Source organism: Pinus tabuliformis, chromosome 3_2, assembly GCF_031772625.1.
Source record: "Pinus tabuliformis cultivar Carrire ecotype Pingquan chromosome 3_2, CPIR1, whole genome shotgun sequence".
NCBI classification, from domain to species: Eukaryota; Viridiplantae; Streptophyta; class Pinopsida; order Pinales; family Pinaceae; genus Pinus; species Pinus tabuliformis.
In genome coordinates this window covers 119323952-119341370 of record NC_142302.1, presented here as the reverse complement: position 1 = coordinate 119341370, position 17419 = coordinate 119323952, and positions in this window count along the sequence as shown.

Below are 17419 nucleotides of genomic sequence, written 5' to 3'. Positions count from 1 at the left end.
AAACTTCAAGTAGAGCACTGCACTTTCAATGGATTCTACTTACACTCTTGTTTGTTTAGTTCAGAAGAAACAAGATAGATAATGGCATACAATCACATAAAAAAATTCACAATTACAAAGAGAAGCATTGTACCAAGACAAATCTGTGCGTTTTGGGCGATTGGAGCAAGTTCTGGCAATTTGCAGGCTCTCTGGCTGTGTGCACCGCGCATCCAACCCAATGCGTCATGCCCAGCGTATGCGCCACACCCATGCAAAATAGAACTAGAGTCTAAGGCCCAGTGCACCGTGCCTGTAACTTGGAGCGATTTTCACCCAAACTTCTCACTTGCTCACCACAACAACTTTGCTTTGCTTTCTCTTTGCTCTTGGAATGCAAATGAGCTTTAAACATTTGGATACATGATTTATACATGGAGCTTTTAGATTTTAATTTTTCCAAACCCACTTTCATAATGTTTTGAAATGACTTTATTTTCACACTCTGTTTTTTGGACTTTTTCACTTCATTTGAGTTTTGTGATGAATTAAATGACCTGAGCTTTGATTGTTATGCAGGTGTTGGAACTACTGGGGCTAAGGAAAGAAACTAGGATTACAGATGAAGGGATTTACAATGAGGAAAACAAAATTCATGATTTTTGTACAATAAAAGCAAAATACTCTGTTTTTTCCTCAAAATAGAGTTTTGAGGAAAAACACATTCTGAGCACTTGGTGATGAAATTTATTGATGCTAAAACCTCCTCATGACCTGCTAGTTGTTATTAAACACTTTGCAACATTTCTTGACGAAACCCTAATGAAACCCTAGACCTAATTGACAATAAAACCCTAAAGACAACCTTTGCAATCTTTAAGATAAAAAGAAGATTGTATATGCTTTTTAATGAACAAAAATGAACGAGCAGGTAAATAACATGAGGGAAATTGTAGGAAAGCCACTACCGTCAGACGATCCATGCGCCTAATGGAATGCAAATGACTGGGCGGGACACCTAATATGAAATGCAACAAGAGGATTTGATCTCTGACAGATGGATGAAGATACCGACACTACCAAGATCTCTGTCGCTTACAATAATCTTTGGGTTTCCATGTAGATTTTGAATTATTTCCATAAATGCAGTAGAAACTGTGCTTGCTTTAAATGGATGAGATAATCCACAAAAGTGTGCATACTTGGTAAGCCTGTCAACTACCACCATGATGACACTCTTCCCTTCGGATTTGGGTAAACTTGTGATAAAATCCATTGAAACCTCCTCCCAACATTGACTTGGAATTGATAAGGGTTGTAGTAGACCCAAGGTCTTAATTGTTTCAACTTTATTCTGTTGGCAAAGCAAACATTCCGCCACAAACTTTTGAATATTAGATTTAAGGCCATCCCAAAAAAATTCCTTCTTAACCTTGTGGTAAGTCTTTAAAAATCCTGAGTGCCCTCCTAAGGGGGAGGCATGCAATTCCATAAGAATCTCTTATTTGAGTTGGGAATTCTTACATAGGTATAAGCGATCTGTACCATAATGAATCATTTTTCCAGCGAAATGTATCAGGTGCACTAGGATATTGTTGTAACTTTTGAATGAGTGCCCCCACTTCTTCGTCATTCTTCCATTCATCCCTTGCCTTGTTTATACACTCTGGTTGGATAATAGATATGGCACAAAGCAATTCTTCCACATCCTCATCCTGTCTTGAGAGTGCATCTGCCACAACATTTTTCTTCCCTTTTTTGTAGATGATTTCAAAATCATAACCCAACATCTTTGTGACCCATTTTTGCTGCTCTTCTGAAGATAATATTTGTTCTAAAAAGTATTTAAGGCTATCATGATCCATTTTTACCTTGAAGTGTCTTCCCATTAGGTATGGTCGCCATTTTTTAAGTGCATGTAGTATTGCCAACATTTCCTTCTCGTAAATAGCTTTGTGTAAATACTTTACTTTGATTGGATGACTTTCGAAAGCAATGGTTCTTTCTTCTTGCATTAAAACATCACCAATTCCATTTCCCGAGGCATCACATTCCACAATAAAGGTTTTTGTGAAGTCTGGCGTAGCTAAGACCGGTGCTTGGGACATTTCCTCTTTAAGATGTTCAAAGGCCTTCGTTGCTTCTGGAGTCCATAAAAATGAATCTTTCTTCAATAATATTGTTAGAGGTGCTGTTATTCTCCTATAATTCTTAAAAAACTTATGGTAATACCCTATCAACCCGAGAAATCCTCACAGATGTTTTATGGATGTGGGGATTTTCCATTCCTTAATGGCTTTAATTTTGTTGGGGTCTACCTTAACACCTTCATGAGATACAATATGACCTAGATATTCCACCTATTGTACTCCAAAGAAACATTTGGAACTTTTTGCATATAATTGTTTCTCCTTCAATAGGTTGAGCACCCTATCAACGTGTTGAACATGATCCTTCGAAGACTTTCTATAGATTAGTATATCATCAAAAAATACTAACACAAATTTTCTAAGGAGGGGTTTGAAAATGGAATTCATCAAACCTTGAAATGTAGAAGGTGCATTGGTAAGGCCAAAAGGCATGACCAAAAATTCATAATGACCCTCATGAGTTCTAAATGCTATTTTCATAATGTCTTCAGTCTTCATTCTGATTTGATGATATCCTGAATGAATATCCAACTTGGTGAAGTAAATAGATCCATGTAATTCATCCAAAAGTTCATCAATGACAGGGATGGGAAATTTCTTTAATAGTGAGCTTGTTGAGCTCCCTATAATCTGGACACATGTGCCATGATCCATCCTTCTTGTGCACCAATACTACTAGAGCAGAGAAAGAACTTTGACTAGATTGAATTATACCAGCCTCTAGCATTTCTACAACCATACGTTCAATTTCACTTTTTTGGGCATAGGGATATCTGTAAGGCCTAATGTTCGGAAGAACACTTCCTGGAATCAAATGAATAGCATGATCATGATCACAAATAGGTGGGAGACCTTTGGGAGTCTCAAATACCTTGGAATGATTGTCCAAGACTTTTTAGAGATCTGGAGAAATAGATGATTTTGATGTGGGAACCTCTAGCGAAAATAATTGTGCAATTATGCCATGTTGTTGTTTCCTTAGAAGCTTTGTCATTCCATTGGAGTTGATTGTCTATCATGGTTTCCCTGCGATACCTCTTAATTCAACTTCCTTTCCTTCTGAAGAAAATTTCATGAAAATCTCTTGAAAAATAAAAGCTATTGTACCCAAGGATTGTAGCCATTCGACTCCTAGTACAACATCAACACCACCCATTGGAATGGAAAGCATTGGGCCATTCAATACATATTCTCCCATGAATAGCTTGATATTCTGGCACTTTCTAGAGCAATTTATGGTTCCTCCACTTGCAACCCTCACTTGAAACTCTGGTGCTAGATATAAGAAGCAATTCAATTCCTTGGCTATCTTACAATGAATAAAATTATGGGTACTTCCCGAATCAATCAACACTATTACCTTTTTCTTCTTGATATGTCCTTCTCTCTTGATAGTTTGAGGAGTGGCAATTCCAACCAATGCATTACAAGATATGGTTGGATTCATTTCTTCTTTCTCTAGGGTTTGCACCTGGTGTATATCCTCTTCTTTTGGTGTTTCTTGTTCCTTTTCTTCCTCCTCTTCACAATCTATGTAAAATAATTTCTTCTTCGCACACTTATGACCTTTAGTGTATTTGCTATCACAACTATAACAAAGCCCTTTTTCTTTTTTTTCTTCCAATTGTTGGGGTGTCAACCTTGTAGGTTGTGGATGGTTGGGGGAAACAACACTTCCATCCTTATAGTTGTGAGTGGTAGGCTTCCTTGTTGCCATAATTTTGCTTTCCATTTTTCTTGCCAACCTGAATGCCTTCTCTAATGAGTCAAGTTGCCAAGGGCGAACCTCATGTTGGATGTTATCCTTTAAAGTCCCTATGAACATATCAATCCTATGCTCCTCTGGAATATATTGTACCCTTATATTCAATTTTTGGATGTCCTCAATGTGCTTCCTCATTGAACCCTTTTGTTTGAGGTTTATCAATTGGCTAAAAAAGGTGTTGTTTTTCATATCCTCATAATGTGCTATAATTTCTTCAGTAAAAATTGCCCAAGTCACAATTTGTTTACGAGAGCAAAGCCATTGATACCATACAAACTGGTTTGGTTCCAAATATAAAATTGCAATTCGTACCTTTTGTCTGTTTTGCACATTATGGAGATCGAAAAATTGCTCCATCTGTAGTATCCATGTTATGGGATCCTTGCCATCAAACTTCCTCATATTGATCTTTGGAACATGGTGGGTCTTTGTTCCAATGTTAGAGTCTATGAAATCATGATTAACATTTCTTTTGTTCTCATCATGAGTTTCTTCTACAACATTTTCGCCATTAAGAAGCCTTTCTTGTAGCAACTTTGTCAAACTTTCCTTCAATTCTTCAATGTATTTCTTCAAATCTTCCATGTTGTCATTCTTCAAATCATGATTAACATTCCTTTTGTTCTCATTATGAGTTTCCTCTCCTACCTTTTTTCCATTAGGAAGCCTTTCTAGTAGCAATGTTTTCATACCATCCATCTTAGCTTCCATGCCATCCATCTTAGCTTCCATTTTATCCATCTTAGTTTCCATGGCATTCATCTTAGCCTCCACAACATTTATCTTAGATTCCATGCCATTTATCTTAGCTTCTGTTAGCTTTTGTGAGAGTGACATTTGTTGCACTTGGTCTCGTAATTTTGATATATCATGTAGCATTTCTTCCTCTTCTTCATGAGTCATGCTAGAGCTTTCAGGTTGTTTACTAGGTGTTTCCATTTTCTTTCTTCGGGGCATCAATTACCGATAATAATGCTTCACTATTCCCTTTGAATTCCTTCAAACTAATTTTTCAAACCAAGCTTATGCAAATATTTAAAAAAAATACACACCTTTTTTTTCACTTTGTAGGCGCTGGATATTGAATCTGATGTATCTTTGTAATTTCTAATCTTCCAGTTCTGAAATTCGAACGTATAGTATCTCTCTATGTCCTCTTTCCAATGCCACCAGTATAATCAAAATTGGATTCTTGAATAAAACGTTATGCACAATCTCCCAAGATGACCTAATTATATACCTTTTCACAAGAGTAAACTTGTACGAAGTGCCAAATATCATTGTTTTGACCTTAGGACCCGAAACAAATACACAGAAAACTACATGCCATCCTCTTTCTATAACTTATGAAATTTCAATCTAATGCTCAGAGAGAAAGTTATGACGATTTTCCCAAGGTCACATGTTTGGGATGTAATTCAGAAGCCTGCAAAAACCCTAACTTCCTCAAATCATATCTCTGAAACTATAGCGAGAAAAGATCTTAAATTTGGATCCAAGGTTTAGCGCGATGTCTTCTGAAATGGGTTTTTGTTTGAGATTGTGAAACTTCACAAAAAAATAATTATAGCAAAAATTCCACGATGGCCTATTTGGAGCAGCGAAACCCTAGAATCCAAAGCTCTGGTACCAAATGTTATGAAACCAGCTCACAAAAAGATAGAAAAGAGAGATTAACGCCTTCAAAATAAGCCTCTTCGAGGGGGCAACCTCCTTTACATTACACAAATGAATAATTCATAGATGATTCAAATGACAAAACCTCCTTTCTATATATAGGAGTCTAAGGGGTCACAACATAACCCAAGCCGACCTAACCATAATAATATAAGGCCACATAAATAACAATAGTGGGCTTCTGGGGTGCACAATAATAACAATATGGGGATAATAGGGTCACAACAATGATAATAAGGGATACAATGACAAAATTAATGGGGTAATCACTAGTATTATAGGGACTTAACAGTTAGTCCGATAAGGCAACGCATTCCGCATTTACCACCTCCACCCACACCGCCACCCATCTCACCCTCCTCACCTCCATCTCCACCCACCCCACTTCTCCCACTACCATAGTTTAGTATGGCGAATGCGATCAAACTATTGGTATTCAAAGGAGTGGGGAATGAAGATCCAGACCAATTTTCATTCGTGGTAAGAGCACTATGGGAAGCACAAGGCGTCATGGATGACAATATTAAGAAGGCTATGGTGGTGAGTGCGTTGCAGGATTACGCATTAACATGGTACATAAAGCATTCTAATGACCACCCAAATGCAGGAATCACATAAATCCAGGCCGCGCTGAACAGGGAATTTAGCAGGCCAAAGTTAGAGACACAATCAATCATTGGGCTTAAGCAGATCATGATGCTCTCGGGCGAGACCCCCTAGGATCTAGACCAAAGGCTGAAGAGTACGATTCGTGAAGCCAATATGATGTTGACAGATGGAGATCATCGCGCATGGTTTGTAGCATTAGTGACACCACACTTAAGGATGGCGTTGTCACAACAAAAACTTTCCACCCAGGCCAAAGCTTTAGAAATGGCGATGAGATTGCATGAGACCCCTATGCAAGACCCTGGTTTAGGAGTCCAAAAAATCCACACGCAATTGAAAAATCTGTATGTGGAAATGCAAAGATTGAAACAAGATAGTGTTAGTGCCTAAATCTACCTCAGGCTGAAGGAAGGTAGGTCTAGGGTAACATCAAACCATGCTTAACCTAGTAGCTATCACTACCAGATTGGAAGAGGACTCTCTCGTTGCCAATCTCAATTAGGATATTGGCAACTAGGGCTTGAGATGACTGAAAATAATGTTGATTTTAGGCTAGGTATAGTAGATTAGGGTTTCTGGTTTTATTTTAAGTTTTGGTTGCTAAATCAATTGGAGAAGGCAAATTGGGTCCGGGAAATCAACTCAAGGATACAATCATGTTTTGTGGGGTGAGGTAGAAAATCGTTTTTTTACTAGAAATGGATTGAGATGGTGAAGTAAGACATCTGAGGAGTTGAGGAGGGCATAAAGAAACTATGGATCCTCTTCAAATAGTTGAAAACTAAATGCAATCCCAAGACAAAGCATTGTAACTTAGTGTATTTTGTCTATTCAGCTTGATTCACTTTAGAAGAAAGAGAGAGATGTGGATACATATAAAACATAGAAATAAATCATTACAAAGAAAAAACAATACATAAACTCGCTATCACAAGAATCCCACAAAAATAGTTGTAAAACCTGGTTTTATTCCTTGCGAAACTGCTGATACAAATGTTAAATGAGTCCAACCTTTTGCCACAGTCCAACCTTTACAAATGAATAAAGAAGTACATGATATAGGCAATGAAAATACTCAAGCTAGCTATTAGGTTCGAATCCATGAGAAGAGGGGTGGTTTCAACCATATCTAAACTAGGAACATGAATATAGGTAGTGGAATAGCTTGCCTCTAAAACCATGGAAACTGATTCATTCACCCCCAAACCACTTCAAAATGATGAATCTACCCTCTAAGGTAATTTTGAAAAACATTTACATAGAATAGCATCATTTACAATCATAAATTCATCCAAGATGAGAGGAAAAGTCAACCTATTGAAAAAGTAGGCGAAATTTGGATTTTTGAACAAAACTCGCAAAATTCATCCTATGCGCAACACCACTAATCCTATGCGCAGTTTTTTTTCTAGGCCAATTTTGGAGGTCTTCCCGGTGCAAAATTGGGTGCGAGATAGCTCTTTGGAAAGATTATCAAGTCTACTTTCTAGAAAATCTTGAATTTTCTAATTTGGAGGTCATTTTCCCTGCCAAAAGTCCAATCTCCCAAGACTGGTCAAAATGTGCAAAATGAGGCTGCCTAAATGCAGAGTGTTGTTGCAGTCAACTTTTGAATGTCTTTATCAACTCCAAATTGAGCTCATGATAGCTAATTGGAAATATATTGGTGTCTTGTTATCATTTGACTCATCCAGAAAGTCATTTTGCCAACCAAACTAGGAGAAATCTTCATTTTCCCATGGCCACTCCAGAGGTGCAGCAATCCTCCTGAGGCAATTGTATTGTTGACATTTCTCTAAAACCATGATAATTGTGTAAAAGGTGAAAGAGGTTTTTTTTCCTTGGTATGTTTTGGAAACAAACCTCTCTCACTTTTTCCAAATGCATTTTTTCTTGCTTAGAAACATCATTTAAGTAAAACCTATCCCAATGTGTGGAACAGGGGATTTGTCAAAATGAAGTGAAATGAAGGGGATAAGGGGCTTCTAAATTCTTGAGAAAATTTTGGAAAGTAGGGAGGGATGTTAGAAAGTAAGGGAAAGTGGAACTTCAAATATTTAGTGAGGGACAGGGGTTCAAAATGGCAAAACACATGCCTAGCCTAGAAAATTGTCAAATTGTGGCAAGAAACTAGGGTTTGTGGGAAAATGAGGAATTTGAGGGATATCAGTGATGGAAAGTGTTTAATAAGGTATATTAGGGATAGGGGAAGGTGTATGAGCATCAGGATGCAAGATTTTTTGATTATTTGACCATACAAGAGAAATTACCTTCAAAACCCTATGAGAGAGAAATGAATCTTAACTAGGCACAACTAAAGCACGACAAGGTGTAAAATGACCCATTGGAACCCGAAACGATGATGAAAACTTTCTAAATGATGTTAAACTCAATCGAATGGTGACATGGACCAACACTTGAAAACTTTGGAAGGAGTGAAAACAAACCCTAGACCTAATACCTAGTGAACAAATTTTACTTGAAATTCACTAAGATGACAAAATTTGACTTTGACACTCTGAGACCACTTTATAAGAGCATATTTGATCACTGGTGCAAGGTTTCAAAGACTGACACTAACATTGGCTCCAATGGGGATGGTAGCTCCTTGGAGGTGCCAAGAACCACATATATTTGGGATAGCAGACCAGTGCCTTATCCATTGGGCAATGGAATCAATATCTTGGCAACAAAACATCAAAACTCAAGACTCAAAACTCATAACTAAAATGTCTAAGTACTGACGCAATACTAAAACACAACTGACAAACTAGAAAATATGCTCAAAATGGAGCTTATTCAATAAAACCTACTTTGACTATTCCATTCATCACCTGATCAAGTGAAATGAAACAACCAATGAAACCAAGTAAGTATTCCAGCTACTGTTTGAATTCTCCGCAAGTGCTTGCTTATGAACAACAAGAGAGAACTACTGAAAGGCAACTCCCATGAAAACTTGTAAACAGATCCAAATTTTCCAAATTGAATAATATAGATTCTCTATCTGCCTCCAAAGGGCTTAGATCATCCAATAGATTACTTTTCTTCTCCTCATACCATGAATGCAAACTTTCATCTGAGCTTTGTGACGAGACTCCTACTAAAAATGACAAAGAAACCAATTGCCAGATCAAGTTTGTATCAGTACACGTTTCAATCTCATAGGTAGCTAATGGAGAAGGACTTTGACTGCAGACATCATCAAACACATCAGCTATTGGATAATGAAAGACTTGAAAAGACTGTTGCAACCCATTTTCTATTAGTTCCGATGAGATTACGTGATTTCCTACAGCCTGCTCATTTGAAGATATACTATGCAATTTTCCCTTCAAAAACTGAAATGATTCAAAAAAAAATGGTACGGAATCATCTGGGATCATTTGATCATATGGTCCAACTTCCAAGTCTTCATTTGCAACTTGACAATCAAAGGCATTCAGGCGCTGCAACTCTAGATATGAAAAGTCTTGAACCAGGATTTCATTTCCCTCAAAATGGTTAAGATCGAAACTTATCGACGGTTGATTTTTGATTGAATGAAAGTTGTCTCTGATGAACTTAAACGAAGCAAAACAAAAAGGAAAAAATCCTTCACTTACTTCAAAATTTGTTGCACTTTCCTCCTCACTTGCATAGCTGATATGTATCCGCTGATCACTGTACTTGAGTTGCTAAAAGTGAACTTCCTCCTTCCACAAACTAGCTGTTGGTTTGTCTATAAGATTAGCTTCTATTTGGAGGATATAATCATCATCATACTGATCAAACTAAGGCAAATCATCAGTATAAAACACATCATCAAGCATACATGTCATATCAATAGATCTCTCTTCTCCAAGATGATCTATAAAACAATCATTATCAGGTCTATGACAACTGGGATAAGAAACAAAATGTTTTGGATCAGCAACTTGTTTTTCTTCAATCAGTGAGCCATGGTCTTGAACATCATACTCACTTCTTGTGGTGATCTTTTGCACATCTCTTCCATTGCACTTACCAATATGTCAAGCTTTACCTCTAAATATGTCGATTCCTCTGGATGTATGTTCTTCATCTCTTCTTCCTTCAACTTTTCCCTTCTGATCAAAAAATTAGCCTCTACATCTACTGCATTGTTCTGCATCTCTTCAAGTGTTGCAAGATTCCTTTCTCTCAGCTGAAACTCCATTTCCAGATCAAAGGCACTCAGGTAGTGCAAGAGAGTGGATCCAGGAGGAGGTCTTATATTAACCAGCACCAAAAAATAGACTTGGTTAAACCTGGTAGAAAACTGTTGCACTGTCTCCCCTGGCTGTCTTTTCAGCTCGTTATACTCTTCTATAATCAAGAAAGGGTTTCATCTAACCACCCACTTGTCGAGGAAAACTTTGACGAACTGCTGGAAATCTGAGATGCTCCCATCAGGCAAGGTTTTGAACCAACTCTTGACTTTGCCTTGCAAAGAAAGAGCAAAAAGCCTAATACTGACATCTTCTTCATCAATTTCAAAAAGGTCGAGAAAAGACTCAAAATTTAATACATGTCTCTCAGCAATGATGTTGTCGCATTCACCATCAAATCATGGTAGATATAGGTCATGACTTTTAGGAAAAGCATGGGATATAGGAGGTAAAATCAGAGGCTTGTATTAATCTGGAATTTTACAAGGTATAAGAATATGTACAAAAGGTGTAGAATCAGTCTTGGTCTCTTGAGGTTCATCAGTTTGAAGATGGTCATCACAAGATTCAGAAGAAGGGTCTTGATCAAGCTCAAAGACATGAAAATCTTTGGTATTCACAATCTTCAAAGGGAAGGAATCAAATGTAGGTCGAGGATCTTTTCTCAAATACAATATAATTTGCAAAGCCTTCTTGACATTCTCGAGAAAAGAGAAGAAATAATTTATAACAAAGAACATAATGTCTTGGATGAAATTCCAGCTTGAATACCTGATCTTTCCGTATTGTCCTTTCATGTTTCTTCTGGTTGGGTTCATCCTCTAATGGAGTCCTTGAATCGAATGTCGAAACTGATTTGGAGTCACTGGGTGAATGATTTCAACCTTGTTGTGTCTGATCGTTGTTCACCATCAACAATCAGATCTGAACTTGATTACATTTTGCTGAGGAACAAAAAACTACATTCCCCAGTGTGGTCGCCACTATGCTAGTGCCTAAATCTACCTCAGGCTGAAGGAATGCAGGTCTAGGGTAACATCAAGCCACACTTAACTCGGTAGCTAGCTCTACCAGGTTGGGAGAGGTCTCTCTCCTTGTCAATCTCAATTAGGATATTGGAAAATAGGGCTCGGGATGACTGAAATGAATGTTGATTTTAGGCTAGGTATAGTATATTAGGGTTTCTGGTTTGATTTTAAGTTTTGGTTGCTAGATCAATTGGAGAACGCAGATTGGGTCTGGGAAATCAACTCAGGGATACAGTCATGTTCTGTGGGGCGAGGTAGACAAGTGTTTACTAGAAATGGATTGAGATGGTGGAGTAAGACAATTGAGAAGTTGAGGAGGGCATAAAGAAACTATGAATCCTCTTCAAGCAGTTGAAAACTAAATGCAATCCCAAGAAAAAGCACTGTAACTTAGTGTATTTTGTCTATTCACCTTGATTCACTTAGTTTAGAAGAAAGAGAGAGATGTGGATACATATAAAACATAGAAATAACTAATTACAAAGAAAAAACAATACATAAACTCACTATCACAAGAATCCCACAAAAATAGTTGTAAAACCTGGTTTTATTCCTTGCCAAACTATTGAAACAAATGTTCAGTGATTCCAACCTTCTACTAAAGTCCAACCTTTACAAATGAATCAAAAATTACATGATATAGGCAAGGAAACTACTCAATCTAGCTATCAGGGTCGAATCCATGAGAAGAGGGGTGGTTTCAACCATATCTAAACTAGGAACAGGAATATAGGCAGTGGAACAGCTTGCCTCTAAAACCATGGAAACTGATTCATTCACCCCCAAACCACTTCAAAATGATGAATCTACCCTCTAAGGTCATTTTGAAATTACATTTACATAGCATAGCATCATTTACAATCATAAATTCATCCAATATGAGAGGAAAAGTCAACTTGTAGAAAAACTAGGCGAAATTTGGATTTTTGAACAAAACTGGCAAAATTCATCCTATGCGCAGCGTCACTGATCCTATGCGCAATGCTTATTCTAGGAAAATTTTGGAAGGCTTCCCGGAGTCCAAATCAGGTATAGGATAGCTTGTTGGAAAGATTTGTGTGTCTAATTTCTGGAACAACATGAATTTCTAAATTTGGAGTCCATTTGCCCCTCCAAAAATTGATTCTCCCAAGACTGCTTCCTGTGTGGCAAAAAAGTGGCAGAGAGTGCACTTTTTGGGTGTTTTTTGCCCTTTTGGAGACCTAGAACTTGTCCAAAATTCTCAACCATTTCTCATCTTTCATATTTTTCCACGTTGATTCCAAAAATGTAGACCATTTTACAAGAATATGTCCCCAATAAAAGCGCAGCGCTGGTGGCACTGCGCACCTATTGGAAAACCCTGTTTTTCAATTTCAAAAATTCAAAAATGACAAAAATTGCTCCAAATTTCTTGAAATTTGGCATGAGTGATCCTTTTTAGGTGCTTTTATGGGCCAATGATGCTTCAGCCAAGATCTTGAGTTTGTCTTGCTCTTTCTTGTTCCTCAAAACTCTTCTTAGCTTGGCCTTTAGCCTCTTTGTCCTTGCATTACAAATATTTTTCCTTGATGATAAAATCTTTGACACTCCTTGGATTTTGAGCATCCAAGTCCATGAAACTCACCTCTTGTGCCACCTCATGATCCACAAGGACAAAATCTCCATAATCACTGTCCATTGGCTTGATTGACTGTAAATGCTAGTGAGGAAAGAAAGGTAGTGTGGGTGAATGATGAGTATGAAGAGATTTTCAAAAGAAAGGGAATGAGTGGGATGAGACAGGGATATGAGTGAGATTTGATGTGATGTAGGGTTTGAGGGAATAGGGTATGAAGGGGATGACTAGGGTTTTGGGAATTTAGGGAATAGGATTTCAGGGATAGTGTAAATTTTGTGTATGTGAGGTAGGGTTTGGGAGTTTTATGTGTGGGAAGAGGGTATATGTAGGATAGGGTTTATATGGGGGTAGGGTTTAGGGATAGTGTTGATGATGTAGGGAGAGGGAATGGGATTTGACAAGCTCAATATGGATGGAGTGAGAAAGAAGAGCAAATGACTTTCAATAACTTGCAAGAGATGATTTAGCAACTAGCTAGGGTTTGGGTTAACCATTTAGCTAGGGTTTGCTCTTCAAGAAACCCAAACACATCCAAGCCACCAAAAATAACTTTCTTGAGCAAGGAGGAGTGATCTACTTACTTGGAACAAGCACCAATTTGTTTTTTAAGAAGTTTGGAGGTGTTTTGAGGCAATTATGCTTCTTGTAACAAGTGCGCAGCGCCAAGGAACAAGTGCGCAACACCTTTTTGCAGACCGATTTTGGAGGCCTTTCTAGTTTCAAAATTGGGCACGAGATAGCTCGTTAGAAACATTATCGAGTCTAATTTCGAGAAAATCTTGAATTTTCTAATTTGGAGGTCATTTTCCCTGTCAAAAGTCCAATCTCCCAAGACTGGTCAAAATGTGCAAAATGGCGCTGCCTAAATGCAGAGTGCTATTGCAGTCAACTTGTGAAGGTCTTCCTCAACTCCAAATTGAGCTCGTGATAGCTCATTTGAAATATATTTGTATCTAGTTATCATTTGACTCATAAAGCAAGTCATTTGGCTAACCAAGCTAGGGGAATCTTGATTTTCCCATGGCCACCCCAAAGGTGCAGCGATCCTCCTGAGGCAACTGTATTTTTGACATTTCTCTAAAACCATGATAGTTGTGTAAAAAGTGGAGGGTTTTATTCCTTGACCTGTTATGGACAAAAAAATCTCTCACTTTTTCCAAATTCATTGTTTCTTGCTCAGAAACATTATTTGAGTAAAACCTATCCCGATGTGTGGAATAGGGGATTTGTCGAAATGAAGTGAAATGAAGGGGATAAGGGGCTTCTATATTCTTGAGAAAATTTTTGAAAGTAGGGAGGGATGTTAGGAAGTAAGGGAAAGTGGAATTTCAAATATTGAGTGAGGGAAAGGGGTCCAGAAGGGCAAAACACAGGCCTAGCCTAGAAAATTGTCAAATTGTGGCAAGAAACTAGGGTTTGTGGGAAAATGAGGAATTTGAGGGATATCAGTGATGGGAAGTGTTTAATAAGGTATATTAGGGATAGGGTAAGGTGTATGAGCATCAGGATGCAAGCTTTGTTGATGATTTGACCATACAAGAGAAATTACCTTCAAAACCCTAGGAGAGGGAAATGAATCTTACCTAGGCACAACTGAAGCACAAACAAGGTGTAAAATGACCCATTGGAACCCGAAATGATGATGAAAACTCTCTGAATGATGGTACACTCAGCTGAATGGTGACATGGACTGACACTTGAAAACTTTGGAAGGAGTGAAAACAAACCCTAGACCTAATACCTAGTGACCAAATTTTACTTGAAAACTCACTGAAATGACAAAATTTGACTTTGACACTCTGAGACCACTTTGTAAGAGCATATTTGATCACTAGTGGAAGGTTTCAAAGACTGACACTAATAGAGAGGGCACCTTAGCCAGAGGCATGCGAGGAGGTGTGGTGCATAAAATGCAAAGGCCAAGGGCACGACAAGGACCACTGTCCAATGCTTACGAACTACTTGGTAGGAGGAGGGCCGATGCCATCAAGACTTGAGGCACAGGTAGGGTCGAGCGTGGCGCCTGCATTATGGTTCATGATATGTCAGATAGGAGGAAAACACACTATGGATAATTGTCATCTATTGCAGAATTATATGCAGACTTCCCAACAATTGTTTTGTAATTTCTGCAAGTCAGTAGGCCATGATGAATGCACATGCTGAAGCTACGAACTAATGATGGATCGGACTCCTACCTACAGGGTGCAGACCAAAACGTGAGCCCTTGTCCCAAATGCAAGGATGACACGTGCTAGATTTCAGCGGCGCGGTCGAGGTTGAGGTGGAACGGGACCAGGAAGGGGTCACAGAGAACTAATTTTTTACAATTGCGGAAGGCCAGGGCACTATGCCCGCGATTGTACAAACTTGACAAGGACATCATGTTGGTACTATACTCAGTTTGATCATGAGGCAGAAGCCTGCCCTTCACTGATAGTGAGGATGCACAAAAAAGGGGTACTCCAGCCCCCTCTGACTCAGAATTTGTAGATGATGAGGTCTAGGCTGCATGAAGAAGACCCAAATGTAAACATGATGCTTAGGAGCAATATGACCATGGTAGAGGATAAAGGGAAGAAGCTAGAAGAAGGGGCGTGGGTTTGCAAGCCTCCTACAAAGGAACCCAAATTTGATTTAGAATGCGTGAACGAGACATTCATGGAAGCTAAGAAGAGCTTCATGGAGGCCTCTACCTCAGGTAGTAAGGATCAACTAGAACCATGGATGGATCCTTCAAGGCTCACTACCTTTCTGGAGACATGCATGAAACTGCTATGCGATAGCAAGGTAGTTAAAGGACTACAGGAACTTATCACTAGGTGTGTGGGGTCAGGAGAACCACGCGTGGTCCAGAAACTTGGAAAGCATGCATTGCACACAGGAAGGGAAATGAGGTTGACTGCGCAAATCAATAAGTATGAAATGGATCAGGTAATCCTAGATCTTGGATTGGATGCGAATGTACTACCAAAACAAACATGGGAATGCATGGGAAGACCTGCACTACAGTGGTCTCCTATCCAATTACGAATGGTGAACCAACAGAAGATTTTTCCCATGGGAAGATTGCAAGGGGTAACAGTAGATATTGAAGGTGTGAGCGCACAGGCGGATTTTGAAGTGATAGAGATTTTCGATGATAGTAATCCCTATCCCACACTACTAGGAATAAACTGGGCCACCGATATGAACGGAGTCATAAATCTTAAGAAGTGAAAAATGATCTTTGAGATAAAGTCACTATGCGTAGTAGTACCGCTAGATCCAGCCGAAGGAGCGCAATACATTGAACTGGTGCGCGACGATGATAGTGATGACAATCTCGATTATATTTACAAGATAACTGTGTGAGAAGAGGATTGGGTGAATCTAACTGTAGATGGAAGGATTTCATAGGAGCACAAAAGCTCCTGCACTTCGGATTTAGATGAAGAGATAGAGCGATGGCAGAATCAACTGCACGAAGTAACGACGCTTAATTGAAACATGATGGTTAGATCACTACACTGTGTGACAATAGAAGCAAGGGATCTGCCGACATATGATGGGTTGTCAGTGGTGGATGAATTCCTGAGAAAATTTGAAAGCACAGTACCAGAACAGTAGTGATTTGATGCGCTGAAGTGGGCACTGCGTGCAACACCCGCACGATGGTGGGGTACGCATCAAGGAAATTTTGAAGACTGGCACGGATGCAGAAGAATGATGCGCCTACGATTCGAGAAACTACAGATACAGTTAGTAGACAAATATGACAGACGAGATGATCTAAGCACACACCTCGTGAAATGGACCAAGGTCTACGGGGAAGAGCCACAGCCTGAATCAGTACATTTATTCTATCATACCCTGGATGTCATACCCATGAATTGGTATACTAAGACCGAGCTCTGCCATGGAACAAGCGAATGGGATGTCTTGTGCGAGGGATTTATGTTAACCTTCATGTTTTAAGATCATTGGTCAGATACTATTGACAATGCACTACAGGCAGTAAAAATAGTTATCTTCAAAATACCCCAAGAGCTAATGGAAGTACTTCAGCCAGAATGGGCGACACAGTTAAGCTGTGCACTAGAGTGTTATAATATAAATGTTGAGGAGGATGATAAGGACCCATGAAACATTAACAGTTCAGAAACGGAAGGTTGTCGTGAGAGTCACGGACCATCACTTGAAGACCCTAACATCACCATGCCGCAAAAGACAAAGCAGGTCAACATTGGAATGGAGGTAGAGCTGAATAAGGGCATGACGGACCATGAAGCTCTAGAAGAAAGGCTTGCGCAATTAAAAGAACTCGAGGAAGAACGGTTTCTAGCTAGATTTCATCAACAAGTACAAAAGCAGCGTGAAAAGGCCTAGCACGACTGCCATATCAAGTTGCACACCTTCAAGGTAAACGACTTAGTACTGCTATATGACAGTAAGTTTGAAAA